At 38.2% G+C, this 24,403-nt stretch overlaps 1 long non-coding RNA gene across 1 annotated transcript in view; it reads right to left on the bottom strand.

The window, feature by feature from the left end:
• Positions 1–19,289, bottom strand: part of LOC147379950 (uncharacterized) — a 28,020-nt gene extending 8,731 nt beyond the window's left edge. The window contains exons 1-2 of the long non-coding RNA XR_015165200.1: positions 19,187–19,289; positions 6,005–6,156 (exon numbers count right to left, since the gene is read on the bottom strand). This is a non-coding gene — a long non-coding RNA (uncharacterized LOC147379950). The remainder of the gene's footprint in view (positions 1–6,004; positions 6,157–19,186) is intronic.
• Between the last annotated feature and the right edge of the window lie 5,114 nt (positions 19,290–24,403).

Raw genomic sequence — 24,403 nt, 5'->3', positions numbered from 1 at the left:
CATGCTATCATTAGAAAAGACCCTGATGCTGGGAAAGATTGAAGGCAGGAGGAGAAGGAGACGACAGAGGAAGCGATGGTTGAGTGGCATCACAGACTCAATGGATAAGAGTTTGAGCAAGCTCCAAGAGATGGTGAAGGACAGGGAAGCCTGGTGTGCTGCAGTCCATGGGGTCACAAAGAGTCAGACATGACTGAGCAACTGAATGACAACAATCACTACATACTAATTTCTATTAGGGGCTGAAAATATTTAAGATGACATCCTCTATTGTGTATAAGGTGTTACTTTGGGGTTCAGATAGATTTTCTGTAATACTTTGTTGCATTTATTTGATAATTCTTGATAAACACACCTACTGAATGTTTTACCTCTGTCACTCAGAAGCTTCTCATTCTGCATCTTTACATATAAAGTATGCAATTGATATAAATGACATCATAAGCAAGAATTTGTTTTTATTTTTATTTAACTAGTTTAAATACATATCATACACACATGTGTAAAAAAGAAAATGGAACAAAAAGATACATCATGAAATAGATATATATGTCTCAGCCAGTTAGTCATCTTTCCTGGAGGCAATTGATGCTTCCAGTGTTTAGTATAGCCTGCTGAAGATACTCACTGCATAGATACAAAAAGAGAAACACACACATATGAATGATGACTTTCCTATTCTAAATCTTTTATCATTTACATATACATAGAAAATAGAAAAATAGGAATAGATAATAGGCAAGAGATTGATTATAGGTAGGTAGACAGATTGATAGACACAAAGACAAATACATGCATGAAGAGATAACTAAAAAATTATTTCATATTATTAAAATTATTAAATATTATTAAATTATTAAAAATTATTTCATACCCTCAGGGATAATTCACTCTTTTGCGCAATATAATATTCCATTTAATAGTCATAGTATTCTCATTAATTTCTCTATCAATCCTTGTTGAAAAGTGTTTAAGTTGTTCTCATTCTGTGCTATTACAGACCATAATGTAATGCATCTTTGAATGGATGTCATTTGGGACATATATAAATGTACTCATAGGATAAATTCTGAAAAACAGGATTGCTCAATCAAAAGATATTTACACAAATTGTTGCTATGAGCACCGGGATGCATGTATATGTTCAAATTAGTGTTTTTATTTCCTTTGAATGAATACCTAGGAATGGAATTATTTTTAATAACCAAGATATGGAGGCAAGCTAAATGGCCATCAACACATGAAGAAGATGTGGCATATACATATATATAATAGAATATTACTCAGACATAAAAAAGAATGAAACCTTACCATGTGCAACAACATGGATGAACCTGGAGGGTATTATACTTTGTAAATTAGAGAAAGACAAATATTTTCACTTATATGTAGAACCTAAAGAAAACAAATGAACAGTGAACAAAACAAAACCAGATTTATAAAAACAGAAAACAAACTAGTGACTACCACAGGGGAGAGAGATGGGAGCAGAGGAGAAACAGGTGAAGGGACTTAGAGGTAAAAATGCACAGTTATAAAATATGTAAGTCACAGGGATGTAACGTGCACACAGGGAAAATAGTCAATGTTTTATAATAGCTTTGTTAGATGTGTAATCTATAAAGATATCAAATCACTATGGCATACACTTGAAATTAATATAGGTCAACTATCAGTTCAGTTCAGTTGCTCAGTCCTGTTCTACTCTTTGCAGCCTCATGGACTGCAGCAGGCCAGGCCTCCATGTACATCACCACTCCCAGAGTTTACTTAAACTTATGTTCACTGAGCAGGCGATGCCACCCAACCATCTTATTCTCTGTTGTCCCCTTCTCCTTCCACCTTCAATCTTTCCCAGAATCAGGGTCTTTTCAAATGAGTCAGCTCTTTGCATCAGGTGGCCAAAGTATGGGAGTTTCAGCTTAAGCATCAGTTCTTCCAATGAATATTCAAGACTGATTTCTTTTAGGATGGACTGGTTAACCTCCTTGCAGTCCAAAGGACTCTCAAGAGTCTTCTCCAACACCACAGTTCAAAAGCATCAGTTCTTCAGCGCTCAGCTTTCTTCACAGTCCAACTCTCACATCCATACATGACTACAGGAAAAACCATATCTGTGAATAGACAGATCTTTGTTGACAAAGTAATGTCTCTGCTTTTTAATATGTTGTCTAGGTTGGTCATAACTTTTCTTCAAGGAGAAAGCGTCTTTTAATTTCATGACTGCAATCACCATCTGCAGTGCTTTTGGAGCCCCAAAAAATAAAGTCTGTCATTGTTTCCATTGTTTCCCCATCTATTTGCCATGAAGTGATAGGACCAGATGCCGTGATCTTCATTTTTTGAAGTTGAGTTTTAAGCCAATTTTTTGACTCTCCTCTTTCACTTTCATCAAGAGGCTCTTTAATTCTTCACTTTCTGCCATAAGGGTGGTGTCATCTACATATTTGCAGTTATTGCTATTTCTCCCAGCAATCATGATTTCAGCTGTTGCTTCATATAGTCCAGCATTTCTCATGATGTACTCTGCATATAAGTTGAATAGCCAGGTTAACAATATACAGCCTTGATGTACGCCTTTCCTAATTTGGAACCAGTCTGTTGTTCCATGTCCAGTTCAAACTGTTTCTTCCTTACTTGCTTACAGATTTCTCAGGAGGCAGGTGAGGTGGTCTGGTATTCTTACTGTTGAAGAATTGTCCACAGTTTGTTGTTATCCACACAGTCAATGGCTTTGGTATAGTCAATAAAGCAGAAGTAGATGGTTTTCTGGAACTCTTTGCTTTTTTGATGATCCAACGGATGTTGGCAATATAATCTCTGGTTCATCTGCCTTTTCTAAAACCAGCTTGAACATCTGGAATTTCATGGTTCACATACTGTTGAAGACTGCTGGATAATTTTGAGCATGACTTTGCTAGTGTGTGAGATGAGTCCAATTGTGCAGTAGTTTGAGCATTCTTTGGCATTGCCTTTCTTTGGTATTGGAATCAAAACTGATCATTTCCAGTCCTGTGGCCACTGCTGAGTTTTCCAAATTAACTGGCATATTGAGTGCAACACTTTAATAGCATCATCTTTTAGGATTTGAAATAGCTCAACTGGAATTACATCACCTCCACTGCTTTCTTTGTAGTAATGCTTCCTAAGGCCCTAATGCTTGAATTCCTAAGGAATTCAAGACTTGACTTGAATTCCAGGATGTCTGGTTTTAGGTAAGTGATCTTACCATTGTGGTTATCTGGGTCATGAAGATCTTTTCTTGTATAGTTCTTCTGTGTATTCTTGCCACCTCTTCTTAATATCTTCTGCTTCTGTTAGGTCCATACCATTTCTGTCCTTTATCGAGCCCATCTTTGCATGAGATGTTCCCTTGGTATCTCTAATTTTATTGAAGAGATCTCTAGTCTTTCCCATTCTTTGTTTTCGTCTATTTCTTTGCATTGATCACTGAGGAAGGCTTTCTTATCTCTCCTTGCTATTCTTTGGAACTCTACATTCAAACGGTATGTCTTTCCTTTTCTCCTTTGCCTTTCACTTCTTTTCACAGCTATTTGAAAGGCCTCCTCAGACAACAATTTTGCCTTTTTATATTTATTTTTCTTGGGATTGTTCTTGATAACTGCCTCCTGTACAATGTCAGGAATGCCCATCTATAGTTCTTTAGGCATTCTGTCTGTCAAATCTAATCCCTTGAATCTATTTGTCATTTTCACTGTATAATCATAAGGGATTTGACTTAGGTCTTACCTGAATCGTCTAGTGTTTTTCCCTACTTTCTTCAATTTAAGTCTGAATTTGACAATAAGGAGTTCATAATTTGAGCCACAGTTTGCTCCCAGTCATGTTTTTGCTGACTGCATAGAGTTTCTCCATCTTTGGCTGCAAAGAATATAATCAATCTGACTTCAGTGTTGACCATCTGGTGATGTCCATGTGTAGAGTCTTCTTTTGTGTTGTTGGAAGAGAGTGTTTCCCGTGACCAGGGCATTCTCTTGGAAAACTCTATTGGCCTTTGCCCTGTTTCATTCTGTACTCCAAGGTCAAATTTGCCTGTTATTCCAGGTTATTTATTGACTTTCTACTTTTGCATTCCAATCCCCTATAAAGAATAAGACATCTTTTGTGGGTGTTAGTTCTAGAAGGTCTTGTAGGTCTTCATAGAACTGTTCAACTTCAGCTTCTTCAGCTTTACTGATCAGGGCATAGACTTGGATTACTGTGATATTGAATGGTTTGCCTTGGAAATGAATAGAGATCATTCTGTTGTTTTTGAGACTGTATCCAAGTACTGCATTTCAGACTCTTTTGTTGACTATGATGGCTACTCCATTTGTTCTAAGGGATTCTTGCCCACAGTAGCAGATATAATGATCATCTGAGTTAAATTCACCCATTCTAGTCCATTTTATTTCTTTGATTCCTAAAATGTCAATATCCACTCTTGGCATCTCCTGTTTGACTACTTTCAATTGACTATGCCAAAGCCTGTGACTGTGTGGATCACAATAAACTGTGGAAAATTCTGAAAGAGATGGCAATACCAGACCACCTGATCTGCCTCTTGAGAAACCTGTATGCAAGTCAGGAAGCAACAGTTAGAACTGGACATGGAACAGCAGACTGGTTCCAAAAAGGAAAAGGAGTATGTCAAGGCTGTATATTGTCACCCTGCTTCTTTAACTTATATGCAAAGTACACCATGAGAAATGCTGGGCTGGAGGAAGCACAAGCTGGAATCAAGATTGGCAGAAGAAATATCAATTACCTCAGATATGTAGATGACACCACCCTTATGCCAGAAAGTGAAGAGGAACTAAAGAGCCTCTTGATGAAAGTGAAAGAGGAGAGTGAAAAAGTTGGCTTAAAACTCAACATTCAGAAAACTAAGATTATGGCATCTGGTCCCATCATTTCATGGCAAATAGATGGGGAAACAGTGGGTGGCTTTATTTTTTGGAGCTCCAAAATCACTGCAGATGGTGATTTTAATTTCATGGCTGAAATTAAAAGACGGTTACTCCTTGGAAGGAAAGTTATGGCCAAACTAGACAGCATATTAAAAAGCAGAGACATTAGTTTGCCAACAAAGGTCCATCTAGTCAAGGCTATGATTTTTCCAGTAGTCATGTATGGATGTGAGAGTTGGACTATAAAGAAAGCTGAGTGCCGAAGAATTGATGCTTTTGAACTGTGGTGTTGGAGAAGACTCTTGAGAGTCCCTTGGACTGCAAGGAGATCCAACCAGTCCATCTTAAAGGAGATCAGTCCTGGGTGTTAATTGGAAGGACTAATGTTGAAGCTGAAACTTCAATACTTTGGCCACCTCACGCAAAGAGTTGACTCATTTGAAAAGACACTGATGCTGGGAAAGACTGAAGGCAGGAGGAGAAGGGCATGGCAGAGGATGAGATAGTTGGATGGCATCACCGATTCAATGGACATGAGTTTGCATAAACTCCAGGAGTTGGTGATGGACAGGGAGGCCTGGTCTGCTGTGGTTCATGGGGTTGCAAAGAGTTGGACGTGACTGAGCCACCTAACTGAACTGAAGTGAATTTGCCTTGATTCATGGACCTAACATTCCAGGTTCCTATGCAGTATTGCTCTTTACAGTATCAGACTTTACTTCCATCACCAGTCATATACACAACTGGGTATTTTTTCTTTGGCTCCATCTTTTCATTCTTTTTGGAGTTATTTCTCCACTCTACTCCAGTAGCATATTGGGCACCTACCAACCTGGGGAGTTCATTTTTCAGTGTCCTATCTTTTTACCTTTTCATATTCTACTATACTTCAATAAATAAAATTAATTTAAATGGGAAAATTTCAATATTCTCATATTATTTTTAATAAATATTTGTCAAACTGACTCATAGAACTTGAGCCAATTTGCATTCCTCAAATAATACATGAAAGTAACCATTTCTCTCTCTTTTTTTTTTCAAAGTGAACCATTTTTAAAATGTTTATTGAATTTACAATATACTTTCCATTTTACCTTTTGGTTGTCTGGCCAAAAGGCATGTGAGATCCAATCTCCCTGGTTAGGATGGAATCCACACTCCTTGCCTTGGAAGGTGGTGTTACACACTGGACAGCCATAGACGTCCCAACTATGTCTGTTAGTCAACTGTTTTCTGTACAATTTTGCTGAGAAAATAAAATTTAAATAACAGTAACTCATTTTAAAATCAATTTTCAGTTTTTAAATGAACAACCTAAAATTTTTTCAAGACAGTTATCTCTGGTGTATCTTTTCATTGCTTTTGTTTAACCCTACTTCCACTGTGCAGCTAAGGCTGCCTTAAGTAGGCAGTCTTACTGTGTGGAAGATTCACTTCTATATGAATGACCTCCCTGGACTCATGCAGTACATAATCTTTGCAGCCTCTATGGCGCCTCATTGTCAGTCATTCTCTATTCATTTCTAGGTATAATTGAAGCATTATGAAAATTCACATTCTGCACCTGATATGTATAGGACATATCTCAGGTGATCAGTTGTAGTTTGACTTACACTTTTGTTGTTGTTGAGTTTGCTTCTTAAATTTTTATGAAATCTAGTTTATCTCTCTGATGTGAATGTCTCTAGGACTTTGTGTAGCATTTAAGAAAGTCTTCTACTCTAATAAATATAACTCTTATATTATATTGTCTTCTATAACTTTCATATTTCTTTTTTTTTTTATTTTAGTGTTTGATCTAAGAGAACTTTGTTAAGAGTAAGAAGAAAATAATGTTTTTCTGCAAATTTATTCAGTTGTCCTAAAACCATTTACAAAATAACTTGTTTTCTCCACTGTTGAATGCAATTCATCTCTAACATATACTAAAATTCCAGAATATATGAATCTATTTCTGGACTCATTTTTCTATTTCATTAATCAATCTATTCATATATTAGTAATTCATACCAAAATTTTCCCCTGTGACATCTCTTTTTCAAGTTTTTCCTGGATATATCTTTTGCTTAATTTTTCCATGAGTTTCAGAATCACATTGGTTAGGTCTTAAAATAAGACCTGCTGATGTTTGGGGGGGGGGGCTAATATTTTATTTATATTAATTTGAGAGGAAAAAAAACCTTTGTGAGAGAGTAGCCCTATGCAAGCAGAAAGTAAAAAAGCTTTCTCATTTGTTTGAAATACCTTTCACAACTGTCAATAAGTTTATAAATTTTCTTCTTGAACATTCCTTGTTAAATTTATTACTGTAATTGTACTGTTTTTGTTGTTGCTATTATAAATAGGATCTTTTTAACCATCATTATTTTTCTTACTGACTTTGTTTATCTATAGAATGGCAACAGATTTTGGTATATTAATTTTATATTATGACACTTTATTGAATTACTCTTATTTATAGTCTTTTTGGTTAATTATGTTAGATTTTCAAGGAGACAATGATAACATCTGCAGATAATTATATTCTTATGCTTTTTATTTGTACATATTCTGCGTCTTTTTACTGTCTATTGTATTCGTATTTCCTGAGAAAAAGGTTTAATAATCCGGGAATTAGTGGGCATCATTCTTTATCCCTGATGTTAGTAGAAATTTTTATAGTATTTCACCAATAATCATGATGCTGGTATTTGGTATGAGATAAATATATTTCTATTTTTAAAATTGGGTTTTTTTGGTCAAGAACAGATTTTATCCAATGTCTTTTCATTATCTAAGACGACATGAGATTTCTCTTAAAATCTATTAATGAGGTGATTAGTTAATAGACTGCCTATCATTGACCATCCTAATATATCTTAAATAATATTCCATTTGATCAAGGAGTATTATTTTTTGCTGTGCAGTTTGGCCATCTCCCTAGTTAATATTTTCCTAGTAGAATGCCACTTGGTTTTTCATACCCAAACTTTATGAAACATACATAACTTTCTGTATAATGTTTTTCAGCTGATGTTTCTATAGGTAACTATATTTACAGCTCAAAAATTCAATGTATCATATCTAACAAAATAAAGCGCAGAAAACCCTCAAGTTACATTCCACATAAAATTGGCAAATGTTGAATGTCAACACGGAGGATCTGCATGACAGCACTACAAGAAACATTTCTTTTAAAAATAGCCTAATGTCAGTTCTCCACTATCCCCTCCTCTTCTTTCCCGTTTTATTTCTTCACTTCTCTTCCCTACACGAACAACTTGCTCCAAAAGGCATTAGATGGAACCAAGCAATGTAGGCATCCGCACAGTGGCAAGAAAGGGGAAAATCGGCGACCGGACACAAGCGTCAGCCTGAGAATAGTGACGATGACACCCACAGGCGAGAGGAGAGGAGCGACCAGCATGGAGTTTCAGAACCCGAGTGTGCTGAGTAGCATATACAGGAAGGTTTTGGCAAATGGCTCAGCATGGGGAATCCCAACACAGGCAGAATAAGAATAGCTTCCTCACAACAAGACGGCCCCACGTAGAGACAGGAGGGATAAAGAAGACAGTCACATAGGTAGCAGAGGCAACAGCAGTACCATGGTGTTGGTTACAGACAAACAAAAAACAGAGTAAACCTATTCACAATAAGGAAAGGCTGGCTTCTTACTGGCAGAGAAAATAATTGCAAACATTCAAAGGGAGAAAACTAAAGTGAATCCTGTGGTATTTGGATTGAAGTGGGAAGTATCATTGAACATCTATGGAACTCAATATAGATGGATAACTATAGAAATAAATACAGATATAAATACATATATATGTATACCCCAGCTCTGTTCACCAAGACAGCCTAGAGACAGGGACACCTCAAAAACGAATGAGTCAGCATACCTAGCCCTCATATCTTGATTTATAAATTCCATTCTCCACCCCAAGAAACCAAGGATATTTGGAGAAATGACTGATTTCAAGATTAGAGTAGGGACAGTACAAAACAAGCCAGGGATATCTTGTTGTGAGAGGAACTAAGAAAGTGTTTAAATTATGGCAAAAACATGTTAAAACCAGCTTAAAGGTTTTATATATTCAAGAAATATCTTAAAAACAAATAATGGAATAGATCATAAATTTTTCAGTAAGCATATAGGAGAAGAGACAAAATAGAGTGAACAGGGAAAGAAGCTTTAATTCCTTGAACATATCTTTAAAATATTTGAGTTAGAAACTGTAGCAATATGCTCCTAATTTTAAATATATTAAAATTAATCAATATCAACTAAAAATAAAAGTGAAAGTGAAAGTCACTCAGTTCTGTCCATCTCTTTGCGACCCTATGGACAATACTGTTCATGGAATTCTCCAGGCCAGAATACTGGAATGAGTAGCCTTTCCCTTCTCCAGGGGATCTTCCCAACCCAGGGATTGAACCCAGGTCTCCCACAATGCAGGTGGATTCTTTACCAGCTGAGCCACAAGAAAGCCAAAAATAAAGCTAAATATGTATTCAGTTAAATGACCCATTCCAAGAGGTTTTAAAACACAATAATTCAGTGTTACATGACTAGTAGAATATATTATAGAGAAAAAAGTGCAAACAGGGTTTTCAAATGTTTTTTACTAATCAAAATTGTTTCTAGTAGTGCAGTAGTAGATTTTTACATCTGTGTGTTAGATGATAAAGCAAATAAGAAATTATGGGACATTTTACCATTTCCAGCACCACCACTGAGAACGGCATTTCTTTCCATGTAACAAAAGTAATATAATTAAAAGAAGAAGCCAAGTTAGCAATAACCTGTTATTCTTGTGGGTGGTATTAGGGAGTGCCCTAATTTCATTCTTTTACATGTAGCTGTCTAGTTTTCCCAGCTGTCAGTTTCCCAGCTATCTAGTTTTCTCAGTTGTCTAATTTTCCCAGACTTCTAAAATTCTGAATCACTATTGTCCACCTGTAATATTGTACTTCAACCATACTCCAATAATTTTTTTTAAAACCCTTACTATTCTTATTTTCAAACTCATAGAAATATCAAAATAAACTCATGATATATTTTATCTTTAAAAAGCAATCCTATCTTTGTTCACTGAAAAGACTTAGAAACAATGTCTAAACCAGTAGCAGTACACACTCCTGTTGTAAACACTGTAGTCTCTATATACCATTTTGCACTTAAAGGAAACAGGACTTAGAGAAGTGGCTGATTCATTTCTGTATGAGTCCAGAATATTTTGACATACTAGAGAAATTATCAAAGACTATTAAGTTTGGGGTCAGAATAACTCAGGAACCAATTTCAAAAGGCTCCCACTATCAAACATGGGAAAATTTGTGCAAGAATTAGAACTAAAACTGTAATGAATTAAACATACTAAATATATTTCACGGAGAAGGCAATGGCACCCCACTCCAGTACTCTTGTCTGGAAAAATCTCATGGATGGAGGAACCTGGTAGGCCGCAGTCCATGGGGTCGCTAAGGGTCGGACATGACTGAGCGACTTCATTTTCACTTTTCACTTTCCTGCATTGGAGAAGGAAATGGCAACCCACTCCAGTGTTCTTGCCTGGAGAATCCCAGGGACGGGGGAGCCTGGTGGGCTACTGTCTATGGGGTCGCACAGAGTTGGACACGACTGAAGCAACTTAGCAGCAGCAGCAAACGTATTTCAAACTATTAATTCAAATAATAGTAAAAAAATAAAACTTTACCTTAATTGGTCATTATTTAATGGTTCAATGTATTCTTTGAAATCTTTTATTTGAAGAATAAAAGGAAATAATCAGATATTCATGCTAACTTTCCCATATGAAGACAGGGTAACTAAATCAAGATAAAGGGAAGTGTCTTTTTATAGAAATACTCTGGGTAATAAATAAAGAAGAAATGAGTGAAGTAAAATATCACTATAAATAAGTGGATCAATAATTGATCTAGACAGCGAATATCAGGGACTGCTAATAACCAGGCACTATGTGACGTCAGTAGTAAAACAGTCCTGCTGACAACCCTTGACACTCAATCTGACCAAGCCCTAGGTCAGACTACCAATTTATAGAAAATAAGTAGTGTTAAATTCCACCAAGGACATGCTATCTGCAAAATTTAGAGTGCAGCTAATTCTCTAGAATAAATGAGCCAAGTTCTTCAACTCAGAAATTACAAAATTAAACAAATAATAAATAAACACTATACATAAGAATAAAATAGTAAGAGTGGAAGAGAAAGGAAGCCAGAAGATTAAAAGATTTAAAAGATATCATCTAGTCATAGCATTGTAATTTTAACTGGATTCTGAAATGTTATATATATATAATACATATAAATAAAAATTCTAACAAAATTTGAAAACTGATGGCAATTTAATGATACTAAGAAATTACTGAGAATTTTTTACTTAAGATAATTTTATGGTTATTTTTAAAAGGAGTCCTTTGGTTTTAGAGATATACAATAATATATGTATAAATTAAGGAATAGGATGTCTGAGGGCAGCTTCGAATGGAACTAGGTTGGGGTTATAACTGATCACTGTTAAATATGGGTGATAATAGATAGGGGTTCATTACACTATTCCACCTACTTTGGTATATGTTTCAAATTTTCCATGAGAAAATTTTTTTGAAAATTGAGAAAAGGAAGGGGACAAGTGATGACAAAAAGAATCATGATTTATGAGAACTGCTAGAAAAGAAACTTGTAATAATTGGCTATAATAAGGAAGTAAAAATATATTTAGTTTCATATACAATTAGCAAATAATCTTCTGACCTTCACTATGGAGAATGTATTTTTTTATAGGCTTTATCACATTGGAGAATATCTTATCTTTCAGGCACAAAGACTGGTTCAAAAATGAACAGAGATCAAACAGAGAGAAACAAAATGAGAATTTTGGCAACTGAGAGAGTGCCCCCTTTATCTGCCATATGTGAAGTATACATGGAGATTTGTGTATATAATCCTAGATCCCCAAGACTCCCACATAGAGACAAGTTGCATCAGAATTAGTGCATCCCAGAAGCAGATCCACAACAGAGAGAAAGAATGCTGCTGCTGCTGCTAAGTCGCTTCAGTCGTGTCCGACTCTGTGCAACCCCATAGACGACAGCCCACCAGGCTCCCCCGTCTCTGGGATTCTCCAGGCAAGAACACTGGAATGGGTTGCCATTTCCTTCTCCAATGCATGAAAGTGAAAAGTGAAAGTGAAGTCGCTCAGTCGTGTCCGACTCTTAACGACCCCATGGACTGCAGCCTACGAGGCTCCTCCATCCATGGGATTTTCCAGGCAAGAGTACTGGAGTGGGGTGCCATTGCCTTCTCTGAGAGAAAGACTAGGTCATTATAATGTCATAACCTTCTTCTGAGACCATCAAGTAATAATTAGACAAGGTTCTCTGTACTCAAAATAATTTTTAAAAGAATATTTATTATTAAATGTCAATAGATTTTGGTAAACTCTCTCTTAACATTGTTGGAGGAATCCTGGAGAAATAAGAACTGGAAGATGGTACAGTTGCATAAATTCCCAACAACTTGAACAGTTACACGTAGAATGTGGATAAATGATAGCACAGACCTGAGGCGAGTATACTCAATACTCTTAGTCTGTACTAATCAGCATTTTATCATAATTTTGGATTAAGATACAGAAGGCATACGTATCAATTTTTACATGCATGAATCTAGGAGTCATCAATAAATCACATAAAGTTAAATGAAGATTTAGGGATGAGTTGCAATTGATGAGATTCTGTTTTATATGGACAAATGAACAGTTTTACATGAAACTTTAAAAGTTAATTTAAAAATCACAGAGAAAGAAGAAATAGTCTAACAGGAAGTCATGGGTAAAAGCCTGGGGTTTCAATTGGATGCAAGCTCAACTGTTTATAATTGTGCCAAAACAAAAACATATGTAGATAACATAAATTTTAATGGGAGTAATATCTCTAAATCCACTGAAGTAATAGTCCCAACTGCATTTTGTGTTTTGCTCTTGCCAGAGTATTCAGTTCTTAGTAACATATTTAAGGAAACAGTTTTTAAAAGTGAAAGATTATTTAGAAGGAGAAAGGATGCTTATCAAGAAAGCTTATAATGGTTAATGATCTAAAACTGTTTAGCCTAAGGAAAATCAGACTGCAAGGCAACTTTCTCATTTAATGAAAGAGGTGAAGATATGCGGGAAAGGTATTTGATTTCTTCTATGTAGATCTAAAACTGGGACACAAGGATGAAATTACCAAGGTGTAGGTTTAAGTTAAAAACAGAAAAGATTTTCTACAAATCAGAGCTGTCTGAAATTAGAAGTTTCCTTATGGAAGAAATAAACTCACTGATCATCTGGAAATAAACCCAACCATCACCCCCTCCCTGGTAGCTCAGTCAGTAAAGAATCTGCCTGCAATGCAGGAGACTGCCTGCAATCCAGGAGACCCTCAATCCCTGGGTCAAGAAGATCCCATAGAGAAGGAAATGGCAACTCACTCCAGTATTGTTGCCTGGGAAATCCCACGGACAAAGAAGCCAAGTAGGCTGCAGTCCATGGGGTCGCAAAGAGTCAGACATAACTTACCAATTAAACCACCACCACCATCATCCGTTTGGTTGAGTAGGTACCTCCCCATTAAAGGGAGTTGGGGATTTGAGCTAAATGAACTTTATAAGCATTTTATAACTTCATACCACATTGTTAAATTAGTTATACTGATAAATAAACCAGACTTATTATCAGGCATTCCATATACCTTATCTATAATAACAGGATGCTATTATTTTATAATTGCTATTAACCATTTCTTAAAAATATTGAGCTTTAAGAACCAAAAGAAAAACTCTCAGCTTCTTGCATGTATTTGCTTCTGCTTTTCTCCGAGTGTTCCCCACCATATCTTTCAATCTAACCAACTCAGCTAATCCACCAAGCATGCCACTCCATGCACTTAATAACATCTAATGTACTGGCCAAAGTTTCCATTAAACTCTTACATTTTGTGAATCAGCAACTCTCTAATTGATTTACATTGCTTCTTCCTTTCTCTACTGATTGCCAGGCAAAAGTTTATAACAGCTATATGAATATATTCTGCTGAGCATAATCTAAAACCACATGACATTTCACAGCAAAAACCAAGTGAAAACTTACTGAGATTCATGGCATCTTATATGCATGAAACTTACATTTGTGATTTATTGCATAAAATTGAAAAAAAAATTATTTCTCCTTGTTTCTTTTAATTTAAATATTAACTTATAAATTACATCAGAGTATCACTTCATGGGAAATAGGTGGGGAAACAGTGGAAACAGTGTCAGACTTTATTTTGGGGGGCTCCAGAATCACTGCAGATGGTGACTGCAGTCATGAAATTAAAAGACGCTTACTCCTTGGAAGGAAAGTTATGACCAACCTAGATAGCATATTCAAAAGCAGAGACATTACTTTGCCAACACAGGTCCGTCTAGTCAAGGCTATGGTTTTTCCTGTGGTCATGTATGGATGTGAGAGTTGGACTGTGAAGAAAGCTGAGCACTGAAGAATTGATGCTTTTGAACTGTGGTGTTGGAGAAGACTCTTGAGAGTCCCTTGGACTGCAAGGAGATCCAACCAGTCCATTCTGAAGGAGATCAGCCCTAGGATTTCTTTGGAAGGAATGATGCTAAAGCTGAAACTCCAGTACTTTGGCCACCTCATGCGAACAGTTGACTCATTGGAAAATACCCTGATGCTGGAAGGGATTGGGGGCAAGAGGGAAAGGGGACGACAGAGGATGAGATGGCTGGATGGCATCACTGACTCAATGGACGTGAGTTTGAGTGAACTCTGGGAGTTGGTGATGGACAGGGAGGCCTGGCATGCTGCAATTCATGGGGTCGCAAAGAGTCGGACATGACTGAGTGACTGAACTGAACTGAACTGATATTTTGCCAGACTCAGGTGTTTAGGATGTAACCCCAATATCTCTAGTGTGTATCATTGTAAATGGATGACATGTGAATCCATAAATCAAATTATTCATGAAATATTTATTGAGTGGCTATTTGTTTCACCTTCTCCTATTTCCTGAGAATACAAGGTAAACAAAACAGTCATGATCCCTGTCTTCATGAAGCTTAAAATCTAGTAGAATAGACACTAATCATATTACCACATTGATGTCAAACATAAAACCTGAGTTGTGATAACTGCTACAAAGGAGAGCTACAAGATGCTGTGAAAGCATATGAATAATGGTATTAGGTCTGGTCAAGGTTAGGAATATCTCCCCTAAACTAGTGCCAGGAGAGCTTCTCTGAAGAACGATGCAAAGTTCTCCCAGACGTGGAGAGCCACTTTATGCTTGAAAAAGTAAAAGTGAAAGTGTTCATCGTTCAGTCGTATCCAACTCTTTGCAACCCCATGGACTGTAGCCCACCACCCTCCTCTGTCCATGAGATTTCCTAGGCAAGAATACAGGAGTGGGTTGCCATTCCCTTCTCCAGGGCATCTTTCCAACCCAGGGATCGAACCTGGGTTTCCTGCATTGCAGGCAGATTCTTTACCATCTGAGCCACCAGGGAACAACACTAAACATTTTCCAGAGGAATGAAATATTTCAAGTAGAAAAGACTTGAAGAGGTCTGTGTGGTCAGAACAAGAGGGGCACCAACAAAATAAAAAGAGCCCAGAGCAAGACAAACCAGACCACACATATCCTTCAAAGGGGTGGGTGGTAAATATGATTGGGATTGGATATCATTTCACATTGTCCTTGATCATGTGGTAAGAGGGGAGAGATATGACGATGCTGACTGGAAGCCAGTAAACTACTTATGAGGCTATTTTACTTGTCCATTTGAGAGAAGGGTTGCTTGGACTGGATTAACTATGCAAGGAATGAAACTGATTACATTCAAGGTTTCCCTGGTGGCTCAGTCAGTAAAGAATTCATTTGCAATGTAGGAGACCACCTGCAATCCAGGACACCCAGGTTTGATCCCTGGGTTGGGAAGATCCCCTGGAGAAGGAAATGGTAACCGACTCCAGTAGTCTTGTCTGGGAATTCCCACGGACAGAGGAGCCTGGCAGGCTACAATCCATGGGGTCGCAAGACTCGGACACAACTTAGTGACTAATCCACCACCAGTAGGAGATATCTAGAAGTTAAATGTGATATCATTTGAATAAAGCCTCTTGATGAAAGTGAAAGAGGAGAGTGAAAAAGTTGGCTTAAAGCTCAACATTCAGAAAACTAAGATCATGGCATCTGGTCCCATCACTTCATGGGAAATAAATGGGGAAACAGTGGAAACAGTGTCAGACTTTATATTTTTGAGCTCCAGAATCACTGCAGATGGTGACTGCAGCCATGAAATTAAAAGACGTTTACTCCTTGGAAAGAAAGTTATGACCAACCTAGATAGCATATTGAAAAGCAAAGACATTACTTTGCCAACAAAGGTCCATCTAGTCAAGGCTATGGTTTTTCCTGTGGTCATGTATGGACGTGAGAATTGGACTGTGAAGAAAGCTGAGCACTGAAGAATTGATGCTTTTGAACTGTGGTGTTGGAGAAGACTGTTGAGAGTCCCTTGGACTGCAGGGAGATCCAACCAGACCATTCTAAAGGAGATCAGTCCTGGGTGTTCTTTGGAAGGAATGATGCTAAAGCTGAAACTCCAGTACTTTGGCCACCTCATGCAAAGAGTTGACTCATTGGAAAAGACTCTGATGCTGGGAGGGATTGGGGGTAGGAGAAGGGGACGACAGAGGATGAGATGGCTGGACGGCATCACCAACTCGATGGACATGAGTCTGAGTGAACTCCGGGAGTTGGCGATGGACAGGGAGGCCTGGCGTGCTGCAATTCATGGGGTTGCAAAGAGTCGGGCACGACTGAGTGACTGAACTGAACTGAAACCTAAGTCTATTTTGCCTATTACTTACATTTAAATAAACTGAGTTGTCTAGTGCCTCTTAATCCAGAGTGTTCCCTGAATTTGTGAGCTATTATACATTAGTCAGTGTTCTCCAAAGAAATGGAACCAATTGGATATACAAAGAAAGATTTAAGGAACTGGCTCACACAACTGTAGAAGCTAACAAGTCTGAAAAGTGTAGGACAGGCCACAAGGCTGAAAATTCAGGCAGAGTCCTATGTGAGTCTCCGGGCAGAATTTCTTCTTCTCAGGAAAACCTCTGATTTTGCTCTTAAGACCTTCAAGGGATTATAAGGGGCAGACACATGAGTGTGGGTGCTTTGATTAAAAATTATACTTTGTTTTGAACTTTCCTCATGCCTGGCCCTCTGTAATACTTATCCCCTTCCTCAAACAAGCTATTAGGGCTTCCCTGATACCTCAGCTGGTAAAGAATCCACCTGCAATGAGGAAGACCTGGGTTCGAATCCTGGATTGGGAGGATCCCCTGGAGAAGGGAAAGGCTACCCACCCCAGTATTCTGGCCTAAAGAATTCCATGGACTGTATAGTCCATGGAGTCGCAAGGAGTCGGACACGATTGAATGACTTTTACTTTCACTTTCTTTCCTCAAACAACCATAAGCACCTGGATTAAAAATAAAGAAAAATGTATTGGATGCATTAACTTGGATGTGTGTCCTGGTCAAGATGAGTCTAACATGACAAAGAAACCAAGCTACATGACACTACCGATCTGCTCAACTTAGCACATCTGTTAGGAATCTGAGTATTGCAAAGTCCTCAGTGTATCAGAAAACTGGAGGATTTATTGAAAACTCCCAAGAAATGTATTAAAAGTTTTCATGATGTCCAATCATTCCAAATACCTACAAGAACTCTAACAACTCTGGAGCCAAAGAAATGACCAGATTTTGGTTCTATTTTGGTGATTCGACGTCCTCATTTCTTCTCCTATATGAATCTCCCAAGCATGAGCGACACAACCACCACCAGAATGGTAACTTCTGGGTATGTGTACATGTGGGTGTGTGCACACGTGTACATTCATTTCAAATAAATTTTTAGCAAAAATTTTAAGTCAAAATACAGCATATTTTCTGATTTCTCCTTGTTAAAGAGTTTATTTACACATCATGGCCCCTAGCACATCACTTCCTCTCCCCCTCCAAGGCATACACAGACCCACATACTGTGGAATTACTATATCTTTCCCCTGATATTTCTGTAGTAAAGGCAGTGTATGAACCTGTGGATCAATGCAGTGCACCTGCCTGAGAGTAAAGAATAAAGAGAATTTTCCTTCTTTACTAGGAAATTTGGAGGAAAAAATTTTTCAGATAAGTAGTTGGAATTTTTAAACATTTCTCTTATCTCTTCCTGGGACTTATCCTTTTCTACTACTTCCACTCTCTCTCTAACTTTTCTATTAATTTTTCTATGTCTTTACTCATGCCTGTCACCCACAAAGAGATTTCTTCAATATGAAGAGATTTCTCACTCACTGATTGATTTTCAGGTGTACCCATCTTATTGTTCATCTCAGCTTTTGTATTCTTAATTTTTGTAACTGGTTTTTTCAAACCTAATATTTCTACTTGGTTCTTAGTATGAATTTTTCTGCTCCATAGCCTCTTATAGCTCACTGAGCATGTTTTGCTTATTTTTTAATTCATCAATTCCAGTAATTCCCATATTGTGTGGTCTATTGTCTCTCTTTGGGTTCAACTTCTCAACTGCCTGGTTATTTTGGTCAGTGGACTCATGCTCCCCTGAGTATATCAGCTACCGTATCAGGTAATGTGTACAGAAGGGCCAATCCCCAGTCCCTAGGAGTTTGTGTCCTCCTTGGTGAGTTGCAGAAAAAGTGAAGGGATGAACCCTGGGGAACATTCCATTGCAGGCAGCATTTCCTACTTCCATTTGTTGTTACATTGTACCAACTAGGGATCCATTTTTTAACCACTAGAATAAAGCAACATTGGGAAGGGCTAGCCTCTTTAGTCGGAGAAGGCAATGGCACCCCACTCCAGTACTCTTGCCTGGAAAATCCCATGGACGGAGGAGCCTGGTGGGCTACAGTCCATGGGGTCGCTGAGAGTCAGACACGACTGAACGACTTCACTTTCACGCATTGGAGAAGGAAATGGCAACCCACTCCAGTGTTCTTGCCTTGAGAATCCCAGGGACAGGGGAGCCTAGTGGGCTGTCGTCTATGGGTTCGCACAGAGTCGGACACGACTGAAGTGACTTAGCAGCAGCAGCAGCCTCTTTAGTAATTATCCATTTGCCCTGGGAGTTTGGAAGAGAATGGGATGGAGGAATAAATGCCTCACAGCCGCCAGTCACTGGGCATCAGCTACTTACATCAGCAGTCCTTTCTATGGCTAGATAGATACTGCCTTCCAACACCAGGTGGTCTGAGCTGTTGCTGAGATGATGAAATCAGCAGTGATTGCCTAACCCACTGCAGAGGAACAAACAAGAGCAGAATTTTAAAACCACTCTTAGTGACCTTCCACTGCTGTGTCTGGCTGACCTCTACTCTCAGCTATTGAGACACCCAATTTCAAGGTTTCTTATTTTTGTGTGTGTTCATTTCTCAGATGAGCTGCCCTCTAACCTCTTTACAGTTGATTTTAGAGAAGTATCTTATGGCTCAGGCTCCATCATTTTTTTTTTCTTTTCAGGAACCAGAATCTAAAACATGGTTTATCTCCAAACAGAAAGTTATTGTGGGATAGAATTCAAGGTCTATGTATGTGAGTGTATAAAAAAAAAAGAAAAAAACACAAAAATTAAAGTGCATTTTGGGGAGTTTCCTGGCTGTCCAGTGGCTAGGACTCTGCCCTTCCACTGCAGAGGGCACTGGTTCAATCCCTGATCAGGACACTAAGATCCCATAAGCAGCATGGCATGGCCAAAAAAGTAATAATAATAAGATAAAATAAGTTTTGTTCTTGCAGAAGGTTTATTTCAAATTATGACCAACGTGTACATTCTTGGATTCCCAGGGTGCACCTGTTCAATCTGCTATGCCATTTTAAGTCATCTTTGATAAAGTCTCAGAAATGCAGGTTGCAGCATCAGTGGAAGAATACTTTGTTACAAATCCCATCCATGTGCCCAACAGAGAATGGGATTCATTGGTCTGCAACTCTCTGGTCTCCAGGGAACTCTTTTCACTCATGGTTGGGAATTTTCTTGGCAATAAAACAGCAGAGTGGCCCATGTATGGCATCTTGCATATTTATGCCAATGACTCCATACTTTCACCCTGAGTTCCTTTATTTTTTTAATATAAATTTATTTTAATTGGAGGTTAATTATTTACAATATTGTATTGGTTTTGCCATACATTAACATGAATCCACCACAGGTATACACGTGTTCCCCATCCTGAACCCCTCTCCCTCCACCCTCCCTGAACCATCCCTCTGGGTCGTCCCAGTGCACCAGCCCCAAGCATCCAGTATCATGCATCAAACCCGGACTAGCGATTCGTTTCATATATGATATTATACATGTTTCAATGCCATTCTCCGAAATCATCCCACCCTCTCCCTCTCCCACAAAGTCCAAAAGACTGTTCTATACATCTGTGTCTTTTTTGATGTCTCACTTACAGGGCTATCATTAAAACTCTCTTGACAGGTCATTAGCAACAAAGGGTCCAGGGTATGTGAGAGATGCTGTGACCACAGCACAGGGAAAGAGAAACATAACCCTTGCCAAGTGCCAGGACCTGGGCAAACGAAGTCAGGAGCCAGATATTCAGTAGGTCTCGAGTATTATTGGGTTTCCCTGGTGGCTCAGAGGTTAAAGCATCTGCCTCCAATGCAGGAGACCCGGGTTCAGTCCCTGGGTTGGGAAGATCCCCTGGAGAAGGAAATGACAACCCACTCCAGTACTCTTGCCTGGAGAATCCCATGGACGGAGGAACCTGGTAGGCTGCAGTCTATGGGGTCGCAAAGAGTCAGACACGACTGAGCAAATTCACTTTCTTTCTTTCACTTTCTTACACACATTTATATAGAGCAGAGTGAGAGAGGATTCTAAGGTCTGAAGGGTCAGGGACTGTGCGCATGGGAAGAGAGCACGCACCTTGCAGCATGGATGCCATGGAGGAGATAGAACAGAACACACAACAGAGTCTCTCCTGGGATGCAAGCAGGGTCTCACTGGGGTGGCTCAGCAGATGACCAGCTGCCATCATGTTCTTCTCACCTGGGTGGAACCAGGTCCAGGGCAGACACTTGTAAATAGCTGCCATGTTAGACAATGGATCTAAGAGTAGGTGGAGCAAACGCATTTTTACTGAGGAAAAAACCTAAGATGGATGATCTTAGTCCAGTTTATTTGTCTTCATCTAGTTTTTCAATTATGTACAGAATATACCTAGCATTTCTTGACGTTTGATCTAGTATATTTGGTCTGTCTTTGTTAAGAGAAAATTTGGGATCAGAGATTCCTTTAATGTCTCCTCAGAAAACCCCCAAGCAAAGAATTCATTTCTACTTCTTGGTCTCTCTCTCTTTCATTCCCAAGTGTAGCCTTACACAACCATTGCCAAATTTTTTCTCTCTGGCTTTCTGCCTTTGGTGTGCCTACAGAAATTATTACTGACATTAGAGAATCTTGCAGGTTTTCCTTAATTATTTTTCTGGATTGCATAATGTTTGACCTGCCACAATAGTGAGCTACCCTGGTCTCATGCTCATCTCTTATTTTCCCCTTCCTGAAAAGATAATTTTCCTCATTTCAGGGCTCTTTTGTGAAAACCTGACTCTCCTGCTTACTGTGATTTATGTGTTATCAATTTGTTTCTCTTTCGTGGTATACTTAGCAACTTATTTTGTCAATTTTTCAATATCTAAATTCCAACTCATGATGAATGGCTTTTTTCTTGCTCACTTTCCTTTCCCCCTAAGATCACTGTATCTAAATTTGGGGGCTGCTTCTTATTTTCCTTACAGATAAATAAGGCACAATTTTTTGTTCCCTACAAAGAACAAGCTAATATAGAGATTTTCTTTGTGAATTTTAAGATAGCCTATTTTAGGAAGTAGAATTCATTCACATAAGTTTGTTTCTAATTAAGATCTCATCCTGATTTGGCATCTATTGGGTGGACATTTGAAATCATTCTATCTAATTTGATTGTCCAATTTCAGTTTCTCTGTCATTGGAGGTGCATGGTGTGTTTCTTTTACATTTTTGTTACTCTGCTGCGGGAAGTTTGCTGGTCAAGCTTTACAGAAACGTTGTCTCCTTCTCTGATCCTTTTGATCATATTACTGTTGCCATATTTTTATCCCAGAAGCCACATGTTCATCCAAGAGCAACTAACTGAGTAGTTAACTATGTATCAGCACTCTGCCAGGCACAGGGAGAGCTGGTGACCTGGCAGTCACCAAGAAAGAGGGAATTCCAGTTCTTATAAAGCTGAGAAGTCTCCAAGGCTTTCCACTACTGCCAAGCAAACATTTATAATTTTCACAGATGCATTTTGAGATGATAGAGTAGCCTTATTATTTTAAAATTATCTTTGTCATTTGATGTCATCAGTAAAAGTCATCTTTCCTTTCTTTGAATATGACATTATCTAATGAGTTTGAGCAGATGGGGTGGGAGGTGAAGAGGCTTGGTCAACTCTTATGAAATCCTTTGTGCTATCCTACAGTTTTCAACGAGGTTTGAGTTAAAACACAAAACCAAAAACCACCAACAACCATTTTGTGACTTCTGGTTTAAAATCTTGATAACAGTCCCTGAGGTGGCTTCTCTCCCTAAAAACTCCTATGAAAACCATAAAAGGTGAAAACCATGAAAACATTGAACAGAATGACAGTTCAAAAGATATCTGGATCTAAGAGAAAACTTTGCTAACTATCCAGACTTTATCTCTTTCAACAGAGCTGCCACATCCACTGAAAAAAAGCAGAGGGCACTTCCTGCTTCCCTCCCTCTCATACCTCTGACCCACAACACCACTTCCTCTATGTCAGCCATGCCTTTTCATTGAATATAATTCTCTTTATCCCGCCATATAATGTGAATTTCCTATTTTTACTTTATGACACTCTGAGAAGATAAATATATCAAAGCCTTAATAATCTTAGTAAAAGCTAACATTTATAGGAAGTTATTCTGTGCAAGACATAGTTCTGAACACTTCACATATACTGATGTCATGGAAAAACCCAAATGAACTTTTTGGCAACATAATATCATTTCATTGAATCCTCAAAACTCAATCCTATGGGGTATTATTCCTATTTTATAGATGAAAAAAAATGAGGAAGAGTGGCTCTCTAACTGTCACAAGATTATTTACAAGGGTAGAGGCAGAACCAGGATATAAGCACTCTAGCTCTAAGTACCTTGGTGTAAACTAAGATGATCTAGAAATCATGTGTCTGAAGGCTCCGAGCCTAAGAAGCTAATTGACCCTGCTATTAATCATAATCCCAGCCCACATTGTTCATGAAAGACAGTGTATTAATGCTACTGTGCGTGATGATGCGTCAGAATTAAACTTTCAAGAAAAAAAGAGTGAGTGCCTATGAAAAGTGATTAGAAGGTGGAAAGAACAGACTTGAGCTTTAAGTTCCAAGTTATGTAAATATGCCTCTTCTTTCTTCTATTTTCTAAATCAATTTGATAACACCTTCTGGGACTCTTCTTCATATAAAAATCGTGTTTATTTCTAGTGCTATTTTAACTTTTATTCAAAGCTGGGAAAGTTTATTTACCTTCTTGAAACCTCAGGTTTCCATTCATGTCTCTTCTCAAGTGCTCAAATACTGAATCTGAGCCCACAGCATTGGAAGCTCGAAGTCTTAAACACTGTACTGCAAAGAAAGTCCTAAACATTTTATTCCTATTCACTTATTTGGCTGCATTAGGTCTAAGTTGTGACATGCGGGATTTTTAGCTGAGGAATGTGGGATACAGTTCCCTGGCCAGGGATCAAACCTACCCCCCCTGCATTGTGAGCACAAAGTCTTAGCCACTAGAGTACCAGGACAGTCCCCAATAATCAAAGCTGAGTTATAATTTTTATTAGTATCATAGTCATTCTTGAGAGAAATCAACCCTCAATACTCTCTGAAGTGAAGTGGAATACTTCACTGATGCTGAAGCTGAAGCTCCTGGGTTCATCTGATGCGAACAGTCAACCCATTGGAAAAGTCCTTGATACTGGGAAAGATTGAGGGCAGGAAAAGAGGTCATCAGAGGATGAAATGGCTGGATGGCATCACCAATGCAATGGACATAAACTTGGGAAAATTCTAGGAGATTGTGAGTGACATGGAGACATGGCAAGCTGCAGTCCATGTAGTCACAAAGAGTCGGACACGGCTGTGTGACCAAACAACAATCATTAGTTTTTTACATCTTTGGTCAAAAACTCCTTGAGAACATCAGCAATGACTTCTTCTTCATGTCCTCACTGACTAACATTTTAATTGTTACATTGCAGGTGCCCAATACATGTTAAAGGAACATTAAACTTAATGAACAAAATATAAATTTGCTAAAAACTAACTCAAACACATAAGAGTTAGCACCAGGGTTGAT

This window comes from Bos grunniens, chromosome 1 (assembly GCF_055505025.1).
Source record: "Bos grunniens cultivar Pamir isolate PY7600 chromosome 1, Bosgru_T2T1.0, whole genome shotgun sequence".
In the NCBI taxonomy this organism is placed as follows: domain Eukaryota; kingdom Metazoa; phylum Chordata; class Mammalia; order Artiodactyla; family Bovidae; genus Bos; species Bos grunniens.
The sequence above is the reverse complement of the archived record's forward strand: the minus strand, read 5'-3'. Positions and strand labels throughout refer to the sequence as shown.